The 27,495-nt window shown below is 39.1% G+C and overlaps 1 protein-coding gene and 1 long non-coding RNA gene across 3 annotated transcripts in view; one reads left to right on the top strand and one right to left on the bottom strand.

Moving 5' to 3' along the window:
• The window catches only part of LOC129730696 (TNF receptor-associated factor 4), a 79,758-nt gene that overhangs the window by 13,919 nt on the left and 38,344 nt on the right, over positions 1-27,495 (top strand). The window lies entirely within an intron of this gene.
• LOC129730698 (uncharacterized) lies at positions 22,663-23,490 on the bottom strand. Its single transcript, XR_008728913.1, has 2 exons — positions 23,061-23,490; positions 22,663-23,001 (listed from the first exon to the last, which is right to left on the bottom strand). It is a non-coding gene; the product is annotated as an uncharacterized LOC129730698 (long non-coding RNA).

Genomic DNA, 27,495 nt, shown 5'->3' with positions numbered 1-27,495 from the left:
ACGTATTTTCATGGAAACCTGATTTTTTCAGTCTCCCGCAGTAGGTTTCAACTTCAATTTTCAAGCTCTATATTTCTAGAGTAACGTCTTCTGAATCCAAAGATGCTAAAAGATTTATTCTAGCATGCACAGATTTAGAGAAAAACGCGTTTGAATTCACTAAAATGCGAGTTCTTATGAAAACTTGATTTTTTTCCAAATCTGTGCATGCTAGAATAAATCTTCCACCATCTTTGAATTTAGAAGACGGTACTCTAAAAATGTAGAGCTTGAAAATTGACAAGCTAAGTTGAAACCTACCGTGGGAGACTGAGAAACTCGTTTCCATGGAAATACGTACTTTGGTGAATTTAAACTCGTTTTTCTCAAAATGTTTGCATGCTGAAATAAATAGTTCATCGCGTATGGACTCAGGAGACCTTACCGCAAAAAAGTAGAGCTTAAAATTTGAAGAACGGTTTTGTTGTTTGAATTTTTTATAAAAATACGTAGTTTTGTGATTTTGTACTGAAATAATTTAGAAACTCCAAAATTACACTTACATACCATAATTAATCTACCTGACAAGATTTGATACATGGAGCAATTGATACGTATGCAAATTCTCAGGTGTTTGCTCGATCTGTTTGAAAAATTAGAAACAAACACAGACATATTTGCGTCTCACAAAACCGGGGAGGGGTCCAGAGGGGTTGCACCTTTACTAAAACTTGGAGCAACAATTCCCCTTGAATAAAATTCCAAGTTTTCCTAAATCGGCCGTTCCAGTGCTGAGAACGAGCATTTTCAAAAAACAAGTTCCATCCCGGGTCTTTACGGGTTAAGCTCTGCCGAATACGATCAAACAAACCGTCCTGGTTCTAAACCATTTTCACACTAGTTTACTTTTTTTAAAAAGTAGTCGTGATTAAAAAATCTTACTAGAAAAGCTTCAACAAATCGAAAATGGTCGTTGCCTTATAAAGCTTGAAATTGCTTCACTGATCCCTATTCCCTTTGTAGTGTCGAGGCATTTGGGTCTTGAAGTAAAACAACAAACAGTTGTACAGGCGACGGTTTCACCCCATGTATAGTGGGCGGCTTTTTTTTTTGTATGCCTGAAGGGCATTGGGTAGAAAGCGCCACTGCGACAGGAATGATTGTCTTTTGTGGCTGGTCCCGATTACTTTACACAGATTACAAGATGCTCGAACTCATTGATGGAGTTGAGCTAGTTGGTTGTAAGCCTGTGCCCCAATCCGGAACTACATGGTTGATGAAACCTGTGACCGTTTTGGGATTGGTGCTCCATACCTGGTATGGAGTTGAGAGGTAACTTCCAAAGAAGTTAAACCTCGATGAAGCAAGAGCCCCGCAAAAGCAAAGCAAATGCGCTGAGCTCTCAGGTTCAGCGTTGCAAAAGCGACAATAGTCGGTTAGGACTTTGCCGATTTTCTTTAAATGATAAAGAGCAGGACAGTGTCCAGTGAGAAGTCCCGTGATGATGCGTAGTTCACTACGAGTTAAACTAAGTAGCCGTTTGGTAACCGTAGGGTTAGGGTAGATAAACTGTTTAGCTTGCCTGCAACCCTGCGCATGTTGCCATTGAGATGCTATCTTTAGCTTTTCCCATGTACTTAGTTCGCCTTTAATGGCGGATGTGGAAGTACCCAAAAACGGTTCCGGTCCAATGAATCGCTGAGCAGATCCTTGTCTTGCGAGGCTGTCGGCATGTTCATTTCCCTCGATTCCGCAGTGACCGGGTACCCAAAGTAGCATAACTTTGTTGAGGCGGGAGAGTTCCCTGAGTGTTGCGATGCACTCCCAGACTAGTCTGGAGGCACATGTAGCAGACTTTAATGCCTTTAGTGCCGCCTGACTGTCCGAACAGATTCCGATTTTCGCATGTCTATATTTGCGATGTAGACATGTTATAGCACAGATATATATTGCGTATACCTCCGCCTGAAAGACGGTTGGCCACTTACCCATTAAGATAGTGGCCTTTACACCTGGTCCGTAGATCCCTGAACCAGTCTGGGGTCCGATTTTTGAGCCATCCGTGTAGAAGTGGATTGTGCCCGATGGAAGACTCGGCCCTCCATTGTTCCACATGGAGCGATCTGTGTCGATCACTATATATGGAACGTTCATGTTTGGCTTCGCTTCCATCCAGTCCGAGACTGTTGTTACTAAAGGTCAGCTTAAACTCCTTTAGGATGCTTAGGTGACCCGTTAGGTCACCTTCGAGCATCGTTGTATTTCTTTGCAGCCTTAGTGCGCCAAGCTCTGCTTCCTTCTTCACATGGAGATGTAGAGGAAGTAAGCAAAGCAAGGCCTCCAAGGCTGCTGTCGGTGTTGTGCGCAGGGCACTGGTAACTGAGAGACAGGCCAATCGTTGGACTTTGGTAAGTTTCGCCTGAGCTGTCTTTTCATTTACTTTAGGCCACCATGCGAGGGCTGCGTAGGTTATACGTGGCCGAGCAATGGTGATGTAAGACCAGAGCGCTAATTGTGGTTTTAGCCCCCAGGTCTTGCCAAACAGTGTACTGCAAGCCCAGATAGCTGAAGTTGCCTTCTTGGTAGCGTAGTCTAGGTGAGCAGTCCAGTTCAGCTTCTTATCCAGAATGATTCCAAGATATTTGGTCTCATTACTGAAACATAGTCTTACCCCATTCAGTAGCGGAGAAATGATTGTGTGCATTCTTCGCTTGGTAAATGGTATAATGACCGTTTTAGCGGGGTTAATGTTCAGCCCTTCTTCTGAGCACCACTGAGAGGTGGTGTTAAGTGCCGTTTGCATACGACTAGATAGAGTTGCATCACATTTTCCCCGAACAATAAGGACTATATCATCAGCATATCCAATGACTTCGAAGCCCAGCTGTGATAGCTTGGTTAGGAGAACGTCTACCACCAGTGACCATAGCAGTGGAGAGAGAACTCCTCCTTGAGGACACCCTTTCACTGCCCCTACTGTGACAGACGTATCCCCCAATGCAGCTGTGATCTTCCTGCTCGAAAGCATTGCTTGGATCCAGCTCATTGTAGTATCGTCGACTCTTTTATTTTGTAGAGCCGTGTAAATTGATGCAAAGGACGTGTTATCGAAAGCTCCCTCAATATCAAGAAAAGCGCAGACCGCTGTCTCTTTATATTTCAAGGACTTCTCGATCTTCGTCACTAGGCAATGCAAAGCGGTTTCAGTAGATTTACCCTGTTGATATGCATATTGATGCTTGTGTAAGGGTAACTCCTTCAGAAACTCACTGCGGATGTAGTTGTCCGTAATTTTCTCCATCAACTTGAGAAGAGTTGACGTCAGACTTATAGGTCTGAAAGCTTTGGGCAATGTTTTGCCTTTTTTGCCCGGCTTTGGTATAAACACCACCTTAACGTTCCGCCAGTTGACCGGGATATGTCCCATAGTAAAGCTGGCTCGAAAGAGGCTGATGAGTTCGGACATAACGGCTCCGTCCGATTTTTGTAGAAAGATTGGTAGAATGCCATCCGGTCCTGGTGACTTCATAGGCTCAAAAGAGCTTAGTGCCCAGTTGATAGAAGTCTCCGTGAAAATTCTACGAGCGAGCGCTGCGGAGTCACGTGACGTAATGCGTCTATATTCGAGGCTCTGTAACTCTTCGACGTTCGAACCGGAGATTGCTGTCGATCCAGGAAAGTGAATGTTCATAAGAACATCCAGCGTTTCCTTGGTGGTGACAGTCAGACTACCATCTTCCTTTTTCAACTGCCCAAGACCATTCGTGTGATCTTTGGACATCGTTTTTTGCAGTCGCGTTGCCTCAGGTAGAGTCTGAATGTCTTCACAGAATCGAATTCTAGACCTCCTTTTGGCTTTGCGTAGCTCAGCGTTGTATTTTGTAAGGGATGCTCTATAGGCTTCCCAGTTGGACGTGATTTTAGCCCTGTTGAACAAGCGTCTAGCTTCCCGACGAAGGTTGCTGAGAGTTTCATTCCACCAGGGCACATCACGGCAGACTGTTCGATTTGTTAACGGACAGTTTGACATAAAAGCTTTCGTGATCCTGTGCTGTAGGTCACTTGCTGCGATGTCCAGTTCACCTGGAGTTCGAATATTTTGGTGGCAGGATGTTCTCGAATTGACCAAATGTTCCTTAAAAGAGTTCCAGTTGGTTTTCTTAGGATTCCTGAAATGTTCTCTTCTCAGAGGAGTAGCCTCGACGTCAAATCTGATGTGTCTGTGGTCTGATAAACTGGGTTCATCAGAGACATGCCAGTTCTTGACTTTCTCCGTTATCGAGGCGCTACATAGAGTGAGATCTAGGACCTCTTGTCTAATAGCATTACTGAAAGTTGGCTCGTTTCCCACATTGCATACATTAACATTGTTAGAAGTAAGGTATTCAAGTAGGTACTCACCTCGAGTGTTGACATCCGAGCTGCCCCAGACTGTGTGATGCGCGTTGGCATCGCAGCCGACGATGAGTGGCTTGTTGATGCTTCGGCAGTATCGCACAAGTGCTGCGACTTCGGATGGCGGTATATCGTCCTCGTCCCCCGGGAAGTAAGCGGAGGCAACAACCACTTCTTGAGTGCCGTTGGTTGTCGGGACTTCCACCGCAATGGCAACCAAATCCCGTTGGATGAACTCTGTAATGGGAACAAATTTAATGTTTCTGTTCAGCAGAATTGCAGTCCTGGGATTTGACTGTTGATTACAATAGACCAACTTACTGTTTGTGTTGGCTAAGCCAAGGATCCTGGTGTCGTGGACCCATGGTTCCTGGATCAGCGCCACGGATAGCTGATCTTTGGTGAACCTCCGGCAAAGAACACCAGAGGCGCCCTTTGCGTGATGGAGGTTCACCTGAACGCAGCGTATGCTGCTCATTTTGTTGGCAGCGCGTCCTTCGTCGGATCTAGTTGAGATCCGATTGGCGGGCGGTTGCCATCAGCGGTGACGCTGGGATGGGTAGTCTGCATACCCTCAGCAACAGGCTCCCGTTGCAGCAGACAGTAGGCGACAGAAGTGCTACTCTCACGTTTAGGCGGCGGAATTTGGCTCTGAGGGTCGCGACTGTTCAGATGCTCACGCTTACTCCTCTTTCGATTTTTCGGCGGAACCTTCTTCGCTATCGCGGGAGTGCGTCGAGCAGGTGGTAGCGGTACACTCCCCGAGGGAGTCTCCGAACGTACCGTTCCTGCCTTCGCACCAGAACCTTTCGCGCCTGTGTTTGAGGATTTTCTGCCAACCTGCCGCATGCGTGCTTTGCCGTACTTGTAGTTCAGCAGAAAGCTCTGTGCCGCTATGAGGTTAGCAGACTGTTGGTCCAGCTCCACCATCAATTCGACAGTCTTTCCAGTAACGTTGCGATGACATGCTCGCCATGCACGTGTGGAGAAACCGTCGTTCTGATTTTGGAGAAGACGGAGAATTCTCTCATTTGTGGTGTCCACACTGTCCTGGAAGTACCCTACAAATTTTAGGGCCTTCGGCAGGTCCTTCGTGCGAAAGACACTAAGGTGTGCTCCCTCCCACGGTATGAGAGAAGACACCGTGGTCTCCAGCCATCTAACTGTGTCGTTGTCGGCACAGTCAAGTTGTAGGGTACCGTTTTTTAGGCGGCAGCTCCTAAACTTGGGCCTGATGGCCTGTGACTCCTGGTCCGCAATGCAGTCCAGAATGGCATCTCGAACAGTTTTTAACTGTTCAGGGGTAAGTAGGGAGGCTGAATAGTCTATCGTTGTGATAGACAGGCTCGTGGCCTCCAGCATCTCCCTATATGTTACCCCTGACGTTTGTCGCGGTGCAGGGGCCTCCGCGCAAGCCAAGTCCCGGGGCTTTTTGCTGCTCGGGCCCTTAGCGCTTGTGTTTGGCGACGCTGTCTCAGTCGACCGCTGTCGCTTGGTTGCAACCTGACCTGAGCGGTCAGCCTGGTCGACTGGTTGACGAACTATGCCTATGGCCTCCTCGCGTGAGTGACCCAGGCTTAGCAGTCTTTTAAGACGCCGCCGTTACGATTGGGAGAGCCGTTTGACATCAGCACGAGGTGACTTAGGTTTCCCCTTGTCAATCGGCTGTGTCTCCGGATCGGGAAGACTGTCCGTCGGGCTCTCTTCTTTCCCGCTTGGCGAACCGAGGATTAGTGATGAAACTGAAGGTCCTCCGTCCAGCGATTCGCTGTCGAGGTTGAAATCCATCTCCAGCTCCATCTCCTCGGTTCTGCCTGTAGCGTGCAGCCTTGTGGGGCTGCACGCCATGGAGTGTGTTGGCTCCATTTGTTCCGACAGGTTGAGGTTGCCGGGGCCCTTTTTTGAAAATTTGTTAAACTCCAGTTTTTAGTCCCACGAGTTTGCCACGAAAGAAGGGGTCATCTGCGTGTCACGATAGCCCAACGCAGAAGGCTAAGTTACTGTGGCAGGGCGCCAGGTATTCCACAGGCTCCGTTAGCGGCTGGGAATTTATTAAACCCCCCCCCCCACCATTCATCTCTCGGCACGGGTCGCGTCACACCTTAGCTTAGGGGTTTAACCATTATTTTACGTAACAGCCATGGTTAAGAGCTGTTACAACCATCCTCCTTTCCAGGGGTTTTGGACCCTCTGCGCCAGTTCTCAATAATTTAAGTCTATTCGTACAGGCTACACTAAACTAAAGAGAACCGTCACAGGCGGAGTTAGTGGGCGGCTTTACGCCCAGTGGAAAATTTTCATATTCCACCGAAAAAGTGGTCAAAACTCCAAGATTACCCACGGCTTTTGATATTTCCAAAAAAAGACAGATTCAAGCAAGCGATTAAACTATATTCATGAACAAAACAATAGGTTTTTAGTCAGAAAAACCTTAAGTCCCGTAGCCGCAAAATAGCAAAATAACGTATTGACCGGTTGCCAGCTGAAAGGATGTTTTTGACTACTTCCGTGACCGTTCGCGCACTATCACAGCAGAAAGGGGTACAAAATGTTATGTAACGTGTCTATTAAGGAAATTCTCTATTATTTTATAACTTGGCAGTAAAACTACGGTGGGCGGTCTTATCTTGTTTACCACTACGTTATAACGACCAAAATGCGACCTACTCTACTGCCTAATTTTTCCAGTTACGTAGATTAATTCGGCCGAAACCTGATAATGGAAGTATTGTGAAAATATTAGAAACAAAGATATTGTGAAAAAAATGTATATATTCTGGGAGGTTCAGTAGAACAGCGCAGAAACAAATTATCCAAAACCAAAGATGATCAAGATAGTATATAACTAATCACATTTATGCATCAGACCGTAAGAAAGAGTTCACACACAACTTCAGGATAGAATCAATTTTGCATACACTATGAAGAAAAGTTGATTTTCTGCATATTGCACAAGTCAAGCGATGCGGAAAAGCATAAGTTAAGAAACAAGAAAAAGTTTTTAAGATTGATGTAGCTTACATAAGTTGTAAAAATAGAACTGCCAAAGAAGTCAAGAAGAATGACAATCAACATGAAGCTTTCGAGTAGGTATCGGAATTATGTCTGGAACATGTTACAGGCAATAGAATTCTCAGAAAGAATTCTACGGTTAAATGCCTGCGGTACTAGACAGTCGTGAAGTGTTAGTACCATAAACAACTCAAGCGGCTTAATAACTCGTAGTTCCCCCTTGTTTTTTTCGCTCATACGTATAATGAAGAGGGCATTTATGTACGCCAAGAATTGGCCAGCTGGAAAGGAACATACTTGCATCCGTATAGCCACAACAGTGGTGCTGGAGTGTTGTAATAAAGCCTGGCTGTCGGCCCGAACCTTTTTGGTTCAGGTTGGCTGCGAACACACGAACGACAATTGGAGGAAAAAATGCATGCCTTGATTCAATATTCAATCATTCTTTAGTTTAGAAGTGGTGAATGTAAACGGCAAACGCAATTGGCACGTGGATATTGCATGATTATGCTTTGGAAGAAATGTGTACGATATAAATAAACTGTTTGTTTTTCACGAGCTTGAAATTAAAAAAAATCGTACAATGTTATGTTAATGATGCTATTGTCTGAAAAAAATTGCCAATGTTATAAACTTTAGCTTGCAATTTAAATGATTCGAACTGAATTTATTAGGGAACTATCTGAACCAGATGTGACCTGATAAAAACATTAAAATTAATTCCGAAGAGTTGTTACCAATGTGGAAATGAGAATGCAAAAATTTTTTTTGTTCAAACTTTCAACAATTGAATAATAAAGTTGTAGAAAAAAGTGTTGCAAATTTAAAGCAAAATTAAAAATATTGAAAACTAACACGAAAATGGAACGTCTGTAAAAACGGCACAGGATTTTTCCTCGTTGTCAGCAGCTGTGCTGATTGTTTTCGTTCGAGCGACGAAATATCGGAAGCAGACCCAAAGGACATACCATAAATTTTCATTGCGGAGGGATACGGTCCTTTGCCTTTTCTCCACTTCTCAACGAAAACATATTTTCTTATACAGTAATATGCACTGCACATTAACACCGAGTGGTTCAAGATAAAATTAAAGTTGCTGAACAATTTAGCACCGTTGCCTCAGTGGGTGTCAGAGCCGATGGTTTCTTTTGTAGTGACAAATGAGCAAAATGCAATGTGCGCGGACTCTTACAATTTGTGTATCTCAAGCAAAAGTCACCAATAATAGATAAACCAAAAAGGAAGTTTGGCTGCAGAACAATGCCACATTTGGGCAGGTTCGTTGCCGACACGGTGTCAGTAACGAAGCAGCTTTTTACTAATATTTCGTTTATCTAGCCAACTTATCGTTTGGTGACGCCTTTGTCGAGTTACGAGATAAAACTTTCCCAAAAATATATGATTTTTTTATGTTCCATTCTGTCTGCTTCTAATTGAGTGAACTGCGGTGTTGGCAGCCGCTTTCAAAGTCTGAGTTTGTAGCCAGCTGCCGCAATGACAAGCGTTGAAATTGATCGCCCTTAAATATCTGCGTACATACGCGTCAGCATAGCGTCCTGTACCCTACAGAGAGGGGGACAAAATCCCAGAATTAACAGATCGGTAAAAGGACTTTTTGAAGCAGACAGGAAGTAGTCACTCCTTAATTTGCATCTATTACTCGTAATGTGGAATACATATTTAAGTTAGCACAAGTGGCGGGTGTGTGCCGTATCGTAAATTCCCCTTTTCGTTTTTCAATGACTACATTTCTCAAACAATATGGGGTAGAAATAATAAAACGCAAATGAACAATCGATTTCAGTAAATATATGATGTATGAATAGAGCAATATACTTTATGTTTTAATATTTTAATATTTGCTCTATTAATATTAATAGAGTTAATATTTTTCACATCCAAAATTTTGTTAAAGTTAAGTTTATTCAAAGACTAGTGAGAAGAGGCTATGCATATTGATTAATTCTCAGTGGAAAATATTCTCAAAAATACTCAATTGCTTTGGTTCTAATTCTTAAAAATAGAATCAAAATGGAAAAGTTGTAAAATATATATGCAATAAAAGTAATATCAATTTTCGTTAATTATTACATTTCAACATAGAACAAAAATATTCGCTGTAGCTCTTAGAATACAACGGAATAACTTTTGGAATTTCATAATTACCTAGCGGAAAATCAAGGTATACAGCATCGTTGTTTCTGTAATTTTTGTATCTTACTTTTGTACGAAAAGATTGGTTCGAAAGAATTTTAAACCGGGATACTAGAATTTTCGAATTGTTTCGACCAAAAATAGGAATGCGTAGTGTTAGCAACGGTATCCGGAAAATAAATCGTGATATATTAATTGAACCCTTACAGTACTAATTGTAATTCAGTTCTTAGCCTAATGAATTACTTGCAAAAAAGTCGAGGTGCATTAGTTAGAGAGTTTCGGATATATTTCGAATCAAGCCAGTCTGTTTCTATGGTTCAATAGAAATTGAATATACCCTACTTGTACTCCCTTGATCATTTAAACCACGTAATCATTTTCGACGCCGTTCCACTTTTCACTTCCAACATCTGTACTAGATTTTTCAATTAAAATCATGTTTAAAATAGTTGAAACCATTTATATTCTATTTGCAACAGAATACTACGTGAGTGTCTGCAGTATTGCGACTCAAGTGGTATCCTATGGGCGAAAAACTCTCAATACGCTTAAGTAAGCCCTGCAATAATCCGCGGCACACTCTCTTCTTTCAATGATGCCTATTAAAATAATCAGTGGGTCATCACCCACACCACTGTATAAGATCGTGTCGAATTTAGACATAAAACATTCGAAGAAAAACATCTGCATCCCAGGCCAACCCAGAGTTGTCGTTTTCCACAGAATAAAAGCACAATTAACAATTCTCTATTCACATATCCTTCATCTACCAGCCGTTCGGTCGCGTTACTCGGCTGTTTTGAAAGCGTGATGCCTGCACTGCAACGGTCCATATTGTTGCACCCCGTCGTCGTTGCTATGGGCTGTCAGCTGGTTGGAGTTTAAGCTATTCATGTGTGCCGTACTCATTATTGATCGAAACGCCGGAAATTTCCAACCCAAAACTATCAGCTTCCCAACAAGTAATAGGGGAAAATTATAAGAAGAATTAGGAAGAATGCATTTGGTGCTAACTGCCGATAGTTTCGTATTGGACGTATATTCCTTTGATGATCCTTAGACCAACAAGCATTTTAACATTTTAAACTGTGTCATGATGTGTGAAAAAACATTGACTAGTTTTAAATTTTAGCAAATATTAGCATTGATAAGTGTTATGAATATAATAATTTATCGATACCTCCTTGTAAACTGGCACAATAGAATATCACCAGAGGTTTGTGGACGTTTAATAATCAGTTTAACATGACATTGATGTGGAACTGTGACTATGCTACTCGAAAGCATAATAAATAACTTCCGGTAGATGTCTTAACGGTACGATAATCATCTGGAAATAATGACGCTAAAGGTGAAATTATTTTTACGACAGAAGTTTACCGCTCTTTTTTATTATCGGTGAACAGTCGGTCCGTGTGACTGATCATGCCAATCAAATTAGGTCTATTTTTCCGATGATTGTGAAACAGCTATTTTGAATCACCTATGTATTTTATAGCTCTTTACATATGTTATTTGAATAAGAGCGTCCTTAATGAAGCTGAACAACAAGCTGATATCGGACGACTCCATTGAGCATATGACATCTGTTTAACGAAGAATATCTGAAACATCGTTAAAACGGTTCTCCAAACGATTGTACATTTATTTTATTTTATTTTTATTATAGGACCATTGTGGGTTTGGACAAATTCTATCTAGGTATATTGCAAGCTTTCAAAATAAAAAACATTGCTAAAAAATTATTGTTTAATTGACTGTTTAGCGTTTCGGTTGAGTTTTCATATGATTGATATTAGAAGCTTGTACTATCATGAAACGAAACATGGCAATGTGACGCATACTCTAATCAAGCTAACAAATTAGCGATGAAGGTGTGAGACACAAAGTTTCTAAACAACTGACACAGCCTAAAACACAGCCTAATAATTGCCATTTTAATAAGACAGTGACAAAACAATTTGTAATTTCTGTGAAGTGAACTGATAGATGTTGATGATAAAACAATTGATTTTTTGTATTTACGAATTTTTCCTCAAGTACGGTGGGTGTTATTACTTTGCTTTTTTGAAGAAACACTTCTCTGTCACAGGCGCCAACTTTATGCAACTATTAGTGCACAAGAGAGTTTTGATGTTTCAAACTCTATAGAAGTTCTAGAAATGTATCGCGGCAATACAATACTCTATCGATGGAGAAAAATTATTTGGTTTTGAGTTTGAAATTTGTATGACCAAAAGATTTGCTCTGCTTTCAGTTCGCCCATTTTTTCTATAAACAAATTTTGTGTGTATAAGAAACTTATTGTCATTCAAATATACCAACTACAGAATTTAATAACAATTGTACTGTTGTATTGTTGATTTTTCTGGTTAACTACAGGGTTCTTTGGTTCCTGTTAAAAAACTATCAAAATGTAAATAAGCGCATCCTTAATCCGGTTCGGTGAGTGTATTTCATTTATTGTTCCTAATCTCGTCTAAATAGCACTTGGTGGTCCTTCTCGGTGTGCTTTCGTTTCGTGTTGAGTCTGTTTGATGTGAATGCATGTCGGTTATGAATTGGAATGCGTTTTCGTTTTTCTTTTGTGCCCTAAACATTTGTGAATGGAACAGAAGTAAAAAAAAATTGTCCTTAGGCCTTGTGGATCGACGAAATAAATGCGGACTGCAACGGTCCATACGAATGCGTTGAAACGAACTATGAATGCGGATGTAGTCATAAAGAAAGACTGTAATCTATTTTTTCTAAGCAGCATATATCCAATCCTTGTATCGTCGAGTGGCTGATTTGATAGACTAGGATAAGCATATATATATTTTGTTACAAAATTGGAGAAACTGAAGATACATACTTTGTTGAAAGCGGAGAAAGGCAACGATTGTTTCAATTGTCATAGTTATATGACCTCCTGCTTCCTGCTTCGTCATTGTGGGATAAACAGATGAAATTCTCACCTTACCTCGGGTTAACTATATTGGGATAGTACTGAAATTGAGTTTTCTTGAAGCGAAGCCGAAAATGTAACTTTTTTCAATTGTTAGGATAATTGGGATAAAACACTAAGCCTAGGATAACTACAAAAAATGGTATATCAAATCATGTTAGTTTCAAATAACAAGTCTAATAATATGTCATGTATAAAACCATTCCTTCTCTAGTTCAAAGCTATGTTAAAAATAACAGCGATATTTTTTTCTCTTTTTAACTGTCGTTCGTACGGTTTTTGGAATTTACATCAACAAAATTAATTCAGAAACAATTTGAACTTGTCGCTAAAAATAGAGGGTATTGACACTGTTTGACCGTTGAGGGAATGACACACTAAGACCAAAGGTCGTACTAACATATGTATCACAAAAGAAATGATAATTTGTCACCTCGAAATGGATAACGGATTGGTACCATGAATACATTTGTTGGATTAGGTTGTATATTTTTGTCTGTTAAGAGTCATTTTTAAAAGGAAACTTGGCACTAGGGTAATAAAGAGTGCTTCGAATGTGCATGAAAAAAGAGATAGTAGGAATTATGTCCAATGATTTTGAGAAGATATCTGCTATCTGAATTTGTCATTGTTGTTTTCACTTATGATCAATGATAAGCTTCTTCGCTGTGATTGTATTTTCACTCCAAAAGTGAGCATAACCCAATTGCTGCAAAGCGTAACATAGTTGTAATATGGTTATTTGTTTTTCAAAATCTATACCACATTTTTTAGTTTGACTTTTTCTACATACACTAGACCCAAAACAAACGGAGAAGATTTTGTTGTTTTGTTTATTGTTTATTGTTGTTTTCGAGCAAGATTTTATTAACTTTTGTGTCTTATGATCGAGGCATTAGACACAAAAAGTAACAAAATAAAATACGACTACGCGCTTGTGTGTGTTTCTGCAGGGGAATATACAACCAAGAGCCGCAATACTTGTGTTAGTGACTTTACAACCCTCAGGTTCATTTCAGTGCCCTTTTCTCACACATATGACGAATCTTTTTCGTAGTGTTCCAGGCTCAAATGTCTAATTGGAAACGCTTTGCTAACCTCCTGGCTCTATCAAGTTTCCTAGCTAATTAGCTAACTAACCTGGAGACTGGCAGTTAACTAACACTAGCGTGTCGGTGGTCAAACTGGCGTTTGTTTTGCAACTCTAGGACTATTGGAGAGGCGGCTGCACAAAGCGCCCTCCAAATGTTCGGGACTCACTACCATCATGTCGCTCCGCGCACGCGTGAATTGATAAAGGATACAGGATGAATATTACCTGAAGCAAGCATGACCTGATAGGATCTGTGTCATTTGGAAGTTAACTTCTCCATGGCGCCTCCCGACCCACCGGAATAAGTCGGTGCGTCCATGTACCTTTCGTGGAATTGGACCATTCTTGCTGCCATCTGATCATCGATAATGATCTTCTGGTACCTCGTATGTCCCTTGTGTCACGTTGGTCGAAGCATTCTAAGCTCTCCCTAATAGCTATGCTGATAGGCATTATGCCGAACGGGACACAGATTGCGTCGTATGACACTGTACGAAACGCACTCGCGAGCCTAAGGCTCATTGAGCCTGTAGGTACTTTCCAGTTTACCACGATAACTGTTAGTACCTAGCGCTTTGGACCACATACCTAAGTATGGACGAAACCACGCTGGCAAGAAGTTTACGTTTGCTGCCATTCACCGCTGAGATATTCGACATCATTCGAGATAGTGCTGCAAAAGCCGTTGAAGCTCCTGCAAGCATAGTTGACGTGACTCTATAATGTGAGCTTATCGTCGGTAATGGTCTTTGACTGAGACCACCGCCTGTTACTCTGATTTGCGGTTATTCACAACCGTGACCTCCGTCTTATGGTGCCCTAACTTCAGTTTCCTGGAGGGCATCAAATCCTCGACCTTGCGTATCTAGTGCGCGGCCGTCAACTCGACCTCCTCGATCGAATCGCCGTAGACCTCTAGCGTTATGTCGTTTGCAAAGCCGACGATCACAACTCCTACTTGAGTTTCAACACCTTGTTATACATGACATTCCACAACACCGGTCCCAGGATAGAACCTTGCGGAGCTCCTGCTTTGACCTGTCAGGTTGGGTGAGGCCACTCACGGCCTATCTCGCCACACCAAACTGTTTACCTCTTGAAAATGAAAATAATATTGGGGGACGAACCTAAATGACGCAGCATTTTTACACGTTTTTTCCCCTCACACCCACCTCCCTTTTCCCTCGAAGGATTTAGTCACAATATCGTTAACTCCATCCCCTGACCGGTTTAAGAAAAACGTACAAAAAAACAAGTTGATAAAGCAAAGCCTTGGTGCTACATTCCGATTCGGAACTTGACCTTCTGTTTTTTATTTTATACACAGACTTCGCAGCCAACTATTTGGTGTACAGGACAATTGCGGGGCTATCGCTACGATTCTACTGACACTAAAGCAGGTATTAGACGAAGCAAATATTTGCTATTTTTGGTACGGATTTTATTTTGTGCAAATAAAATTCGTACCAAAAATAGCAAATGTTTGCTTCGTCTAATACCTGCTTAACAGTCTCTATGTTTATTTGTCACATATTTCGCAGCCTACTGTTAGTGTTCAGGACAATTGCACTGCCATGGGCTAGGAATTTAACGTAAGCGCCAAAAGCACAAAATCGCTACAGAAGCGGTTTAATATAAATCGTTCGCAAATTAACAGAAGCGCTTTATCACGAAATCTGATCAGATAGAACCTAAGTAAATATGATGAAAAGCGTACCCCATTGCTTTAACACGTTCATTTATGTAGATGCATTCAGTTCTAATGCCAACGTCACTTCTCTTGCAAAACAGCAAAACCATTTCAACGTTTTGCACGAAAAGTGACGTTGGTAGCAGCAAGGATATAAATAAAATTATGCACTTCACAAGCATGATACACTATCGTATCCGTACCTCAACGTCACTTCTATACAAAGTGGCGCTAACGTCACTTCTTATTTTTGATATTTCTCAGTGGTTTATCAAAATTTTTGGAAACGACAACAAGCATCTTGAAGGTGGTTACCTATACTATAGTAATACGTGAAAAAATGAAATTTGAAAATTTGGCGCTGACGTCAAAACGCCAGCCCACGGCAGTGCAGGGCTAGCATTACTATCCTACTGACACAAACAATTCTTCCCAAGTCGAGATTCATACATACGACAACTGGCTTGTAAAATCAGCATCGTACCTCGAGACCTGCTGAGAAAGGCGTCGTTATATGGAAAAATAAATCTTGATAGTCCCTGACGGATTGGTTTCAAGAACCATCTTTACCGGGCTGTCGTCTGACATCCTTACAACATGCCCAGCCCACCGCAGCCTGCCTATCTTAGCGGTGTGGACGATAGATGGCTCTCCAAGCAGCTCCTGCAGTTCGTGGTTCATTCGCCTTCTCCACACTCCGTTTTCCATCTGCAGTCCACCGAAAATGGTACGCAGTACCTTCCGCTCGAACACCGCAAGGGCGCGTTGGTCCTCCACTAGCATAGTCCATGTCTCATGCCCGTAGAGGACTACCGGTCTGATCAGCGTCTTGTAAATGGTTAACTTGTGGGCAATCGATCACTTTGTCCCACCTTATTGCACACTGTTCAGTGAAAATATCGATATCAAGGTATAAAAAGCTTTGTGAGGAAAATATGCGTTCACCGCTTACTGCCTATAATCACAAATCAACTTCATCTGAAAAATCATCCAGTTGAGAAAACATCGCTTGAAGATATTTTTCTTGTTGTATTGTAGGTATTTCACCTGTTTGGGGATGGTTATTCTTATTTTTTCGACATAATATAATGAAGCAAACTTCTTTATTGAAAAGCATTGCTTTTTTCGTTAAAATTGCAATGAAAAATAAGGTAGAAACTGATGTGCGATTATTCAGGCCATGGAGTAGCAAAACAGTCACACTCAACCGCTCCGTGTAGGAGTAGCCATGTTTTTCTCAAGTAATTTGAATGGGGGCAGACATTTATGCTGCATGGGGAATGGCGTAGATCCAGTACCTACCTCGACTTTAAGGTCGTCGTTGGAAAAGGTTTAAGGTATTTAAGGTTGAAGTCTTGGATATGCTCCTGGATAATTCTCTTCCTTACGTCTTCAGTATTTCGCAATACGTGGTGAATAAAATTATTCCGCATTAGCCGGTGCATTTAGCAGATTGGAAAAGAAGTATTGAGAAAGGAAAATTTCCAATTTTATTAAAACAGTGACTTGACGGAAGACGGGAGGCGCTGGAAAAAGATACAAACTGTTAGTTAGTTCTGAGCTGTTCTGAGTTCTGAATTCATCAATAGAAGTGAACGTCAATGTTAATGTACGTTATGACTCATCAATTGCTCAGAGTTACTAATATGATACGAGCTAACAAATCTGAAGATTATTCCACTGGAGCTGCTCTTTTAAACATAGAAAAAGCATTCGACAGTGTTTGGCATAAAGGTTTGAGTGCGAAATTGCAAACTTTTAATTTTCCAATCAAAATTTAAAAAAATTATCTTTCTGATCGAACTCTGCAGGTTGATTATCAGAACTCAAAATCTGATAGGTTTCCTGTCAGAGCAGGTTCAGTCAGTCTTGGGTCCAGTCCTGTACCACATATTCACTTCAGATCCTTCTGATCTGCTCCCAGTAGGGTTTGCAATCCCGGGAACGATTTCCCGGGAAATAGCTTTTCCCGGGATTCCCGGATCCCGGGAACAGAAATATTGTTTCCCGGGATCCCGGGATTCCCGAGTTCCGTGAAAAATTGTAAGATCCACTATAGTTTCTTATGCAATATTGCAATAAAATTAAATACGTAAAAAACAAGATTTGCGCCGCAGTTTATTTAAAAATATCACAATAATAGGTTTGCTACCGCTCAAGTAAACAGTAAATATTTACTGTAGTGTAAAACATATTTTGCCCAAAAAATCCGTACCGAATATAGCAAATATTTTCCGCGTCCAATGCCTGCCTAACACTCAGTTTTCTCTTCAACAAACTGAAAGAATTGAACACCAGTTTTCAATTAAGTGTAGCAAAAGCTGTAATCGGTGATTTGAAAGTATTCTAGAAATCGAACATCAGCGGTGATTCAGCAGACTTGTGCAAAGTTTTACAAAAGGAAATAACATTTTTGAGTTTAACGGAAAATTGTCAGCGGATCTGAAGCGATTGTTTGACGACATGAAGACCCCTAATTCGCCTCCTCTGCAAATATATGCTACAAGATCGATCACGGATTTTTGATGTTAACTTGAATAGGTTTTGTATTTTATTTGTTTTTTGTTTTTCATGCGAACTGAGAATGACATTTTTTTTAAACATTTTTTTGTTATCTTTGACTGATAAACTTCATTTAAACTCACATTTTGCTAAAAAATTTGTCCGTTCCCGGTTCCCAGGAATTCCCGGGAAATTCGATTTTTCATTCCCGTTTCCCGGGAAATTGATTCCCGGGAATATTGCAAACCCTAGCCTCCAGGATGCACAAAATCATTGTTCTGCGATGACACAAGCATTTCCGTAAAAGGAAAAAGTCTTCGTGTCATATGCAGTCGATTGCAGAAAAGTTTAGATATTTTGACGTGGGACACGTCTTTGTTTACTATACTGGGGTGCATTCTGTAAAATTGGAAATGAAACGGGCAAATGTTGCGTCAGATTTCAAACGCTAATAACAGCATAACCACATGATGGATAACAATAACCAATATGTTGTTGGATAGATAAAATGTATAACAATTTTGTAATGTGTTAATTATCACTCTAATTTCATTGCTAAGCGGTAAAATTGATAATAATTTCAATAACAAATTTACGCGAATAATGAACCAATTACATGCGAGCATTCCTAGCACAGGCGACGTGAATGGACACCATCCGTTCCCTGTGTTATTCCCTGTATCAATTTCGAAATAAAAATTGACAGTGTCTCCCCGTCCCAATAGGTCAATTTATTTTTGCTTCCATGAGCTTAGACTAATATGATGTCCCGAAGGTAAAAGTTTTCCTAAAAGTTTGAAACAAAACCCATCCTTGAACAATCTCTCAACCTGCGTGTTAGGTACTGTAGAACCTAATAAAAACTGATGTCTTGAAAGAAAACATGCCAGTAAAAGCAACAGTGCCAGTGGAGTATAGAAGCGCAGGTCTCTCGTCGTCTATGATTGCATTGGTACTCTTCTATTCGTACTGCAGCAGTACTATTCGTATTGCAGTGGTACACTTTTGTTCGTACATTTCTATTCGTATGCAATTGAGGAAAAACTACAATGCTGCTGTTGATGGTGATTGAAAGTTTATTTCATAAATATGATTGCCATGAATTACTTAACAAGAATTGTAAATTTTTGCAACGGATATTTTTAAATTTTATCTTCGATATTCACTAAATAATCGTGACCGGATAGTATCGTAAGAGTAAATTCCTGAATATATACATTTATAGAAGAGTAAGAACCTGCGAATGCTTGTGATTTTTTAGTTTATTTAGTAAGATTCGTACAGAATCTCTTTTTATATTTCAAAATTGTTAGATGATATATTATTATTCTAAGCTTTACCATAGTAAACGTATATTTCCTGTCTTCGTAATACAGCGAATGTAGTTGCAGGCAAATGAAAAAATTGTCAAGCAAAAAATAAAAATGTAATTGTGGATTTCTACGATTTTTTGCTGGAACTTGTTAGGAATTTTGTTCAAAATATTTTTTTATGTTTTCCAATTGATGAACCTTTGTAAGGGCTTCCATATTATTTTGAAAGTAAGATCCATACTATAGATTTGATTTAGTTAGAGTTAAATAAGACAAAACCATTCATTATGATAACGTAAGCATTATTGGATTTGGTTTTTGAGGATATAGAGATAATTCTGACTTTGACGCATTATGAGAAATTCTTGGTGCTTATTCAACAAGCACGATATGCTTGTGCCTTGTTAAATACATATTTTTTTGCACAAAAAAAAAATACTGAAGGCATGATATCGCCAAATATAAGTGATATTTCTTCGAGTGTTGTTGAATATATTCCAAAAATTGATTTCCAGGGGAGGCTGAAAATAAACACATTGATTCTGTCTGCAGACTCTGTATATTTTGTAACAAAAAATCCCCTAATTACAGTGTTTAGTCCCACGTCACCATTTCATACAACCCTAGGGCTGTATACCTTGTAGTGTTTTTTCTTCTTACTTGCGAAAGTGGGAAATCTCTTCCAATGCTTCTAAAACTCAAATGATAATTTTCCCCGTAGAACTAGGGCTTCTTTCCTCAAGCCAAACAATAATCACGTTGTCAAGATGACCGGGGTTATTTTAAGTTGGTCTGGCAAGGTTAAGTACTTGGGACTAATTTACGATAAAAAAATTAATTTTCAAAGAGCACTTTGAGAGTATACAAGCCAAGTGCATCAAATATACGAGATGTTTATATCCTCTCATTAACAGGAATTCTAAACTTTGCTTAAAAAACAAACTTTTGATTTACAAACAAATTTTTTGACCAGCAATGCTTTATGCTGTACCGATCTGGTCAAGTTGCTGTTCAACAAGGAAGAAAACGCTCCAAAGGATTCAGAATAAAATTCTGAAAATGATTTTTAAGCGTCCTCCTTGGTACACTCGAATTACATAGACCTACTAGTGTTGAACCATTAGAAGCTATGTCAAATAAAATTATTAACAATTTTCGACAAAAATCGTTGCAATCCTCAATTGCTACGATAAGCTATCTTTATAGCCAATAAGTTAGCAATTAAGTTAGTTGTAAGTTTACTTCCCTTTTTTTGACAAGTAGGTTTAAATCCCTGCGAACGAAAAGTCCTAATTGCGAAAGCAAACAAATCCTAACAATAAAAATTACAAGTTTCCAACAGTGCTGAGAAGTCACCATTTGTGATTGGACACACATACTCATTACTTACTATTATTTATCATAAATACTTAAGCTACTAACAAATCCCCCCCTTTTATAAAAATGTACGTTGTGTTGCATGTGAGGAAGATAGATGCATTAAGACTTATTTCTAGCTATGAAGGGGTAAAGCAGATGTTATATAAGGTCATCCTGCCGATTCTGATAACGCAACCGGTCGACATTGACAAGGTCAGTAAATTATATTTGTAACGGATGAAAGGTGCCACGCCATCAGTAGACAGGTGGAACAGGCAGCTAAAACAGATAAACCGGTCTATAGCTCCCGAACGCTGTTGCAACTGACTGGAATGTCCGTCGGTTTACTTGTTACTAGCCGGGGACGGGTTACGGTTATTATTATATCGCTGCTTCGATTTTTGCGCAGTCTTCCCTTTTCTTAATTTCAGGTATTGAATCTGATATCCATGTATGTGAGTATAAGCACCACACTTAATTAGGAGGAGAAATTCGAATTATCGTCGTCTATCAATCGAAGCATTCCGTTTATATCCGCAGCTGAAACTAAACCTCAAACAGGAATGCAGGTTTAATTTCTCCATTTTTTTGATAATAACCTTAGTCTAGTATTATTGTATATACTCATTTGTAATTTGTCATTATTACAATTTTTTTTTTTATTATTTATGTTATAATCCTCAAATAACTCTTTTTTGAAATCGACAAATAAAATGAAATTGATTAGAACTCTCGAAAATATGCTGGATATTAATCAGATGATGATTGAAAAAAAATTCATTTACGTCAAATCCACAATACCATACATAAAATTTCAACATTAAATTCATATCATATGTCAGTAACGGTATTTTTACTAGTAATTCATTACAAAGAATGAATTAATTTTTGTTCGCATTACATATATTTACGGTATGCTGTACTTCATAGTTGTTTAAATAACATCCATTTTCAAAGTATGTAGTATATATAATTTAATCGTACAATTCCAACAGCCATGCCGCATAGCTCGAGTAAACAAAAACATTCACTAAGCAACTGGCATAGTTTCAAGATTGACAGACCTCTTGCCTTTGAATATTTTTTACGAAGCTAGATGAATAAAATATGTTGCGGGCCCAATACTTGAGCGCTACTTGCCAAATTGGACTACTTAAGGGGTAAATGAGGGCAAAAGATGCCGGTCGGTGGTCGACTCGTGTGCTGCATTGGGGGCTACAGATTATATTGTTTTGTTTTATGCGGGTGGCTGAATAATTTCACGAGATTAATTTTAAACAAACTAAACCACTTAAATTCAAATCGACATGCCGCTAGGTTGCTAAACAAGAAATGTGAAATTTTACGATTCTGTAAAAACGTTTCAGGTTTATGTTGCGTCAATGTGATATAGTTGTTCCTAAGTCATTAACGCTTCAGTTTACTTTTTGTTTGCGTGAATCGCTGCTCTTGGGAAATTCTGCATATAGTCAATAGGTTTTTATACAGGGAATTCGAATGGTTTTATATAATCTACGTTATAAGCTAACAGCTGTTAGCACAAATAATTTTAACTACCTAACCAATTTGCATTTGTTAACTATGACTACGATAACGGTTATAGAATAGTTCCAAATGTGTGTGAGTGTGAGATGGTATGATTGTGTCTTTATCCGCAATAACTGAAATAAGTTTTGTCAGTAGCAGCAGAAGTTTTAATTAACGAACGTAGTACCTAGTTCCTCATACAAAAAATATAATGAAGCAATCACTATATCCATTGAAATATTACAAACAATAATCAGCAACACAGAAACAGATGATACTCGAATAGGGTTAGCAGTCAATACTCGAATAGCAGAAAACAATACACCAAATCAACTCATCTGATACAAAAAGCGTGAGTCATTCTAGCGAGAAATTAATATGTGAAGAAAGACTCACAAAGCAGCAATACACACAGATGAACAAATACACTCTTTCTGCAATCGCCACGAACTGTTTCTAAGCCAACTTTCAAGGTAATGTGCTTACTGTTTATCGGATTGAAGTAAATCTATCGAAATATAATTTTTATAATTACTCTCGACCTTGTCGGTTAATATAACAAAGTCACACTCCTGGGATGAATAAATTGAGTGAGAATAGCCGACATGAAAAGAGCTTTACTGCTATTGAAACGGAAGGGTAGATAAGAACCACGGGAATTCGGAATTCATTGGGACGCAATTTTGGATTCTGGTTTAACGTGAACGTTGTTTCCTTTTTCGGCAAAGATGATGGAGATAATGATGTTGATGATAATGAACTACATGGGAATGCTGCTTGCGTCCAGGGGCCGGCTTCGAAAGCAAATAACTGAATCGTGGTATCCGGGGAGAGCACACTAGCTATTATGTTAAGATGCAGCAAATGGTGAGAAAATGTAGAATCAAGTCTGCTTCATAACTAGTTATGGCTAAGTGAGTTAATTTTGGCACACACTGCACCTAAATCAATTGTATCAAAACGAAGAGGAATTTTCTGTTAGATTCAATAAAACATAGTTTTCAATAGTTATTTGAGATAATTTGTTCTGCAACGAAAAAACAAAATTAAAATAAAATAAATTTGTTCATTTTCAACCTGAAGTACCTGGAAAATTTGTTTTTCCTAGCATCATAGACTACGCACATTCAGTCTTTTTACTTGGTTTCTCGGTTATCGTGGTTATGTCCAGACTGCCGTACACTATTTGGAATTAGGTATCCGTCAACTACTTTGTCGATTTTAGCGCACTGGTATAGGAGTATAAATATTAAGACGACTGACACGGTTAAACTCATTGTCATGAGAGGTAAAAATGTTCTGCGGTGTCTGTGCTAACAACCGTCTTAGTAGAAACTGCAAGCTGTACTGGCATCTTTGAAATTTTATTGGCGTCCTTATCAGGGCTCTGTTTGACTTCTTGTGAAACTGATAATCTACAATTTGCTTTCTGTACAGAAGAGAGCTTTCTCTTTGGTTGTGCACTCTCAATTCACCGGATAGGTGGATGTTAAGGCTCATCCTAATTATGGCTTTATAATAATGATGACGTTGAACTGGTGGCAGTTTTTAAAATATGAAAAGCTGATAAGCTGGGAAAAATGAGTAACCTTAAATGCTATATTCGCTATATCAAGTCTGTCTATGATTCAAATCAAAAGTACTAGTACCTTCTTTAGTAATCAAGCATACATTCTTCGCTTGTTTGGTATCGGACTGTTGTAAAATTTTTTATTTGTTAATTTAGGGTCCAGATTAACTAAAAAGTGGACGAAAAATATCATATGATAATATCAGAATTTTAAAATAAATTAATAAAGGACGCCTGAACTATGTTAAAGCCAACTTAATCAATTAATCGGTTTTGTATTTGTTGAACTATTTAGGTATTCAAAATCCTATGTAATCAAAGCAGTAGAAAATCATGTGTATTATTATATATATTTTTTTACTTTCGCATGGCAAATTTGTGCGAAACTATTTTTGTTGGCCTGTCAAGGATAAATCGTGATCAAATGATAATAATAAATTTTGTGTGTACACAACAGTTTTTCCTGGATTTGAAAATCAGATGATTAAAACTATCCATGAAAAGATAGTCTGATTTTTCACTACAAAAAAATTGTCGATTACTGTTATTATTCGACATGCCCTATTGTATGCTACTCCTGAGTAGAAAATAAAAATAAACTACATTTTTATCTGAAGGGATCGAAAAATCTTTTTAAAATATAAACCATTTCGAACTAAATTATTTTTTTTTTTTTGGAATAGTAAAATTATTGTAGCATAATACGTGAATTTCAATTAAAAAAGCAAATTGAAATGCCGAGAACTCTTATGCATGTACTTAATGTGCATAAGGTCATTCGCATTACTAATCGATTCAAAAAATAAACTTGGATCAGCTGGTTTGCCTCATCACGACGTGGTTTCATCCGGGGCTATTATGTTTCCGTCTCGAGGATTCATATTACATTGGTATGAACTTGGTTTCCTGTGAACAGTATTAATCGGCTTGATAAGTACCAAGCAAGTATGCGATTCGAAACGACCACAAAAAAAAGATTAACAAGCAAGAATCAAAAAAGTGGTGAAGGTAATCGAGAATGTTCCGACAGGCGAGCGGCTGGTAGAAAACTCAATAAATCCAAATAAAAGGGAGACAGAGCGAGAAAGAGCGAAACCAAACGGAACGATATAAGGCAAAATTGATCAAACGATTACGAAAGTATTCGATAAGTAACATTACTGCATGTTAAGGTTGGTATTCACTACAATTTCTCTCATCGCCGATATGTAATAAACAGGTAGGTAGAAGGCAAAGTTTAGCCGGCTGATTATACACATACGATACGACCTACTTATTATAATGCATTGATTTAAAAACTGCCATTTTTTTTAATGGAAAATACGTAGCATATGAAAACAAAACATAAAAATATACTACCTTGAAAACTCACAAGAAAAGTTTACTTTTGAAAAACCACAAATAAATGGGACAAACAAAATGCCGTACAAACAAATCGAATCTTTTCTAAAAATGACAAGAAGCTGAACACTAACACTAATGAAATACTTTCTGCTTATTCTACTAATTGGAAATATCAATTGGATATTCAGTTAGAAAGTTACGTATAAAATATGTCATTCTTATATGAAAGTCAATTATCTGGTTTGGTTGTGTATTTTGCACTACTTTTGATGTCAACACTTTCAGTTGACAGCTTTATCGAAAGCTATTAAATATTTCGTATTTCACAAATTTAAATGAAAGCGAGCAGCTATTAATATAATAAAGGCGATTTTCGTTTTTGTTATTAGATAGACGGGAAAATGATGAAATACTTTTGATTTGAATTCTGTTTTTTTAATTGCAATAGACATTGTTTGATTGGATTAAAACCAATTAGACAAGACAATTCAATTGTTGTTTATCGCGTGATATAAACAGCAGATTACCAATGAAAATCGATTCTTCGAATTTCGTTTAGCGGTAGGCAGGCTTGTCTTTTCTCCTCAGAGAAACACTACCGTGTAGGAGATTATCTCTCATCGCGAAAACATCTGCTTTCACATAGGTGAGCAAAGCGACGCACTTACCTAAAGAGAGCAGCGAATCAAGTGTATCTGAGGAGCATTCAATAAAATACCGTGGTGGAATCTGAAATATTTTTCCTCGATAAAAAACTGGTGTGATCTTCCTCACACGGAATGACAACGCGCTCAGTAACTACAAAACAGAGCTCACTGCAGTGCTTTTACTATGTGTCTCTTAAGCAAATATCAAATGAGATGAAAGTCTAGGTTTGAAAGTATATTCCGTTGTTCGCTTTGCAGCTCGAAACTGAAAAAAACTTCAGCTGCCCGTCACGCATGTTTTCTCTTCGGATGTTATCGAATTAACCTCAGCAGTACGGCGTACCTTTGTGTATTCTCCCTAGAGTGATTCACCACTCTTGTTTTGCTCAAATACACCACAGCAGCAAGTGTGTTAGTTATTCTGCGAGCAGTAGAAACACAGTACGAAAGAGAGAACGAAGGTAATGCAAAAAATGCGTTGAAGGCGAATATTCACTCTGCTTCGCTCACATATTGAGAATAATACTAAGTCTGATGGTAGGTATGTAAAATTGCGTCGTATCGAAAAAGTTTTTATTCTAAATTCTAGCTTCTGCTTTAACTATAGGTTTATAGTAACAAAAATGCATTCTCACAGATACACAAATCCCCAACGCAATTTTGCTTTGCATCTTAAATTGTGTATTTTCCCGATATTCTTTCGTCGGAATACACTGCTGATACTAGAAACCTTGCTTCCCGTGGGAGAAACAACGTTCAGTTTTCCTTTCTTGGTTATTATAGGTGGCAGGTACAAAGGCAAGAATTGGAAAGCTAGAAAAGAAGAGAGGAAGAGATGGTAAAGAGAATTGTTTCTCCGGGGTTTTAGTAATTCAGGTTGAAATTTGTTGAATAAAAGGTCGGACTAGTGTTGTTTTTTTTATTTCATATAGACTTTCTCTCAGAAAGCCATTTGGCTAGGATATTTAGTTTTAAGAATAAATCAATTTCGACAGTTTCATCAACTAGGACAGTGGTTTCATATATCTCAGTGAGAGCGGATTTTCAACTCTTCTGCGTATTACGACCAAGACGTGGAACAAACTAGACTTGAAAGACGTTATAAGACTGAGAAACGCAGCTCGTATTTTAAAACTTGTATCTGAAAGTTTTTTGGGGGGCCGCGAGGCTCTCTATGTTTCGCAAAGGGGGCCGCGGAGTTCTTTGTGATTAGAAAAAAGGATCGCGGAGCCAAAAAGGTTGGGAACCACTGAAGTAGGGTAACGGGGGTATTTTGGCCCATATGTATATTTTGGACCCCACGTTAACATTTCAAGCATTTTATCAGATAAATTCAATGAATATTAGAAAACTATGCATGCATCATTGAAATAACACAGCTAAGAATCATATTACACTATAACTCGGCAGAAAACCGACTATATGTAGCATAATTTTGAATTAGTTCATAGGGGTACCTGAGGTAATAAGCACCGTTGAGGCAAGATGCACCCCCACTCTGATTTACAATGGAGGAACATTTTAATATCAAAACAGTAATTTTATTATTTGAATCTATTTTTTCTATAGTCACTCTGTCAATTTGGCAGCACTACAATGTCAGAAAATGTAAATAAATAAAAAGAGAGTTTTTGTTGCATACGGTCTAACCTTTTTTCTCAGCTGAATCAAGTGTTTTTAGCTCTTCAATTGTTCTTTTCCACCAGCGAAAAGTGTTATTGCATCGAATATATGTCGAGCAACATATTTCTGATGAAATATCGGTAAGTTTCAATGAGAATTACCGTTATGTAACCAGAAACATTCTTTGGTTACGTTCGGGGCATAGCGCTTCCTGTAGCTCGGGGCAAAAGGACTCTTTGTAGACAAATTTTTTGCTTACATTTCATGTCGTTTCCAGCATCCTCTGCAAGTCTCAGCGGTCATGAACCGTTGAACAGCTACGATCGGTGCTATAGGC

Source organism: Wyeomyia smithii, chromosome 3 (assembly GCF_029784165.1).
Source record: "Wyeomyia smithii strain HCP4-BCI-WySm-NY-G18 chromosome 3, ASM2978416v1, whole genome shotgun sequence".
In the NCBI taxonomy this organism is placed as follows: Eukaryota; Metazoa; Arthropoda; class Insecta; order Diptera; family Culicidae; genus Wyeomyia; species Wyeomyia smithii.
The sequence above is the reverse complement of the archived record's forward strand: the minus strand, read 5'-3'. Positions and strand labels throughout refer to the sequence as shown.